The following is a 4423-nucleotide window of genomic DNA, read 5'->3' as shown; positions in this document are numbered from 1 at the left end:
GCCCTGCGCCCGCAGAGGCTCACGGGAAAGCGGCGGAGGGCGGTGCGAGCCGTCCCGCCCTGGGGCCGGCCGTCGTCTCCTCGCAGACCGGTGTGGCCGGGCTCCCTCGCCGCCCGGCTGCCCGTCGCGGCGGCGGAGCCACCCCTTCCCCCGGGCGCCCTTCCCCGCAGCCCGCCGTGTGAGGGCACACCCTCGTGAGGCGCTGCCGAGGAGGCGCCGGCTGGGGCGGTTCCCTCACGGCGGGGTGCAGCTGAGGCATGGGTTGCTCACAGGGACTCTGGCTCTGTCAGGGACAGCCGGAGAGGGTAACCGAAGTGTCTGACCGGCTGGGTCGCCGTGTGCCCGGGTACCGGGGCGTTACTGGCGTCGCAGCTTGTCACCATTAGACCGGTTGTGCCAGGTACCTGCAAACATATGAGTAATACGCCCCTTTTCAGTCAGCCAGCAGCTGAGGTGTCCCCCAGGCCTGGTTTTCCCTGTCCAGCCTAAAGCAAAGCGGGCTGCGTGTCCCCCCTCTCACTTGTGCCACCCTGCTGCCATGTCCCGGGGTACGGTGTCCCAGTCCTGGCATCCAGCAAACCAGTTCCCTTCAAAACCCTTTCTGCTTAGCCTAAGCCCGGCTACAGCTCTTGTCCGTCCTTCTGCTGTAGCTCAGTCTGCTATTTAAAAAAAAAAAAAAAGTATCCTTGAAGTCTGCTGTTTAAGGCTGCCTGAAGGGAGATGGAGAACTGTTCATCAGTAATGAGAAGTGTTCAGGTGAAGGGACTGACTGCAAAGTTAAAATAGAAATAGATAAGTTATTAAAAGCATAAATGGAGGTAAACAGAAGAGAGAAATATGCTTTGCTTTGCATGCTGGAAGACCTATCTTGTGAGTAGAGCTTGAAATGCTACCGTTTAGTTGAACTGTGTTTGCTTTCATAGGTCACTGCTGCTCTTTGAATTGAGCTCCTCCAAACAAAATGCTCCCAGGAGGTTGAGTTGCCTGGACAACATCGTGTAAACTCAGCAGCCTCGTGTAGCCCGAGCTGCCTGCAGGAGAGCCTGCCTCGGTAGTGAGTACTACGTGCTCCGCAGTCAGAAAAACACACCGAAAATAAAATCAAAGCATATGTAATTACTGCTTGAATTCCTTGCTGTCCAGCAAAGGAAGACAGCTGTGAGCCAAAAATGGCCTGTAACTTCACTTCGGGTTGCCTTGCCTCTTTCACACTTCGCTACTGAAGCACCAGGTAAGGTGTTGTTTATGCCTTTTTATAGAACCTTTTCAGTTGTTATTTTGAAGGGTTTTTTTGTGTATCCAAAAAAAATGCAAAGCTTGGAGAATTTCACCATCTAATATGACTCTTAACAGACTAATATAATTGGGTAAATATTTTAATGGATTATCTGATGTTTGGCATAAGAATGAGAAATCAAGAGTGCTGACTTCTACAGGTACTTTTGCACAGTTCATTGGATGACCTTGGTCATCAGCTATAGGTCATTCAGTTTTTCTCTATCTGTTTCCTCGTCTGTAAACTAAGAATGACAGTACGCTGTCTGATGTCTGGCTGTTACATAGTTGTAAAATAAAGCACATTCCTCAGATAAAAAGTGTTATATAAAATTGTTATAAAAAAGTAATTTAATCTAGGATAAGTGCATGAGTCTCTTGGGAAGGCTGCTGCATGCTTCCAAGTAATTATATTTTTGCTGATAGAATCAGTAACAAAAGCCTAACTCTTTTCCTGACGAGCAGTATTGCATGGCAAAATGCTACTGAATCCAACAAAAGCCACATAGGCCCTTCATTTCCACTGACCTCTGCAGTGACTTTGAAAAGGAACAATTCCTTACAGACAGACAGCTACACTGATTGTTACCTTCCATCTGTTGCACACATCTTACCGTTGGTAGTACTTTGACATTAGGCATTTTTTCCCCATACATTAGTAGTACTACTGAGAGCCCCGAGCTCAACTGCAAAGGCAAAAAATAGGTATTTATGAATAAATTAAGAATAGGAATTTACGAGGGAACCCCCCCCAAAAAAGAAAAAAACATTGCCAAGGGTAGTACCCAAGATTGCTGTTAGGAATAACTTGTAATAAAATTTATAATGAATGTTGAAAATGTTATGTACTACTAGGTGTGGAAGATGTATAAAACAGAGTATTTTATTCAGTTGAGTGATGTAAGGACAAGCAATGAAGTAAAAATATGCATGTGAGGAAAAGAGCAGAGAGAAAATAAAATATTATAAAGAAATTAGCAACATAAGAGCCACTAGGTGCTCTATTTTTCGGAGTTCTACCTATCTATGGATATAATAAACATAATTTTCTAAAAAACTATACCTTTCTTTTAGCCTGCCACACAAATTAAATTCTAAACCAGCTTAATCTGGTAGCATGTATATGGTGGTTATGCAATATACTTGTGCGAAGGGAGAATGTGTTGCGACAAATTAAATTGAAGATGCAAATGCAAGAAAATGGAAACATTGTTGTGAAAGATAATTGTTTTAAATGGACATAGTATGTATTTCCTACACGGTTAAATAGGAGAACCCACTGCCACAGTATATCAATTATGTCAGTACAACAGAACATTTCACATAATCCAGAAAGGAGTAAGATATTTATGCTGTGTAAAAAGTTAGACCCCATTCAATAATAATAGCAGGAACATACATATGTAAAAGATATAAATTGTCATATTACATCCTTCTTGATTAGCTAGTAGGAAAAAAATTCCTTATAGGCATACTATTACATAATTTTCCATTATGGACATTATAGTATTCCTCTCTAGCACCCGGAGTTACCCAATGGAAGAATTTGACACTGTTATTCATATATGTTTAAATGTATATTCATATTTATTCATGTACATTCATACACGTAAGATATCTGACAATATCTTATTTATTTTATGTACGATATCTTATGTATTTTATGGGTTTTTTTTAAACTATAAGTTATTTATTAAATAATAAAGACATTGGGAAACATTTTAATACAGATATTAACTAATATTCATGATTGTATTTTCTCTTATTCATTTCAATTCACTGTCTTTAATTACATTACATGTTCTTGTCACTTGAGAAACAGTTCACTGTTTTTCAGGAAGAGCTCCGAATCCATCAAAACTATTCATTGAGATTAATTTTATTTTAAGAATTAGCTGTCTAGAATTTCAAATCTTCAAATCCTTTGACTTCACCCTCTCATGTTTCTTCTTTAAGAGTCTGCAATTTGTGATTGTTCTGTGTTGTTTATGGTGCTGTCATCTTATGGTTTTGTTAATCTTCGAGTTTAATCTTAGAAGAGAGGGTTGATGTTTTCGTAATCGTGAAACAGCTCGCAGTATGCTTACTCACCATATTCAGGCATAGTGTTAACTGTGAACAGGATCAATATTGCCCACACATAGCTATATTAACCAGGAGCGTGACAGCTAGCTCCTTTCCTGCAGCTATTGCTGATTAGTTGTGGGAAAGGTTCGTTACAATCTTCTAATTAAGGCTAAAGCCTAATAAAAGCATTTTTGTCTGGGAGAAACCATGTTTGGCGACAGCTTGTTTCCAGGGGCTTCAGTAATGCCTTGGAGATGATACAGCATAGGGGGTCATAGCCGTATGAAACAACATTAAAACTTAAAATCACAATGGTGGCATTTCCAATTAAAATTGTGGGGAGGGGGTTAATCTATTTCAATCTTTTCCGTGTTTTTCAACAACTATCAATCAATCAGCTTTTTTTTTTTTACCAAAAGATACCATTTTCCTCAGAAAGAAACACCGTTTAGATCAGCTACAGTTAGGAATACAGGTACAGTAGATAGGAAGTTTTAAATGAACAGCATAATTAATTCAAGATACCTACTGTGTTTTATTTCTGAAAGCAATCTCAAAAATAAACATGCCCCACTGAATTAATATCTTGAAAAACTTTACACGTTCAGATAATTAGCATGTTTTCTTTCTATGTTAAAAAAGATTTATAGAGCTTAGATAGCTTTGCAAGATGATGCAAGCACCCGTGCTAGGTGTGAGAAAAGAATCTACGTATTCTGCTTCACAGGTGTGTGCTTTAAGAACTGTTGTGAAATCTCAGTCCCACTGAAGTCAGTCACGGGGCTACCGGATGTCTGAGTTTCCCCAGGCATGTTCTCTCCTGCGAGAACTGTAATATTAAATTTCACTGCAACTAAACTACTTTCATACAACCTGCCTTGTAGACTATGACTTTGCTGTCAGTTTGGACAAGCAGCTAGCTGTCTACCATTAGTTCTGCATACAATTGTTAACATAAGGTGTAGAAAATAAATGTACAAAAAGAGAAGATACTTGCTGTTTTAATTTCCTGAGAGCAGCTTTTTCAAATGCTTATTGTTTGACTTTGCTGTTGTTGGCTTATAGATCTCCTTGAAAATCC

This window comes from Platalea leucorodia, assembly GCF_965183815.1.
Source record: "Platalea leucorodia genome assembly, chromosome: 5".
Lineage (NCBI taxonomy): Eukaryota > Metazoa > Chordata > Aves > Pelecaniformes > Threskiornithidae > Platalea > Platalea leucorodia.
Note: the sequence above shows the minus strand (reverse complement) of the source record.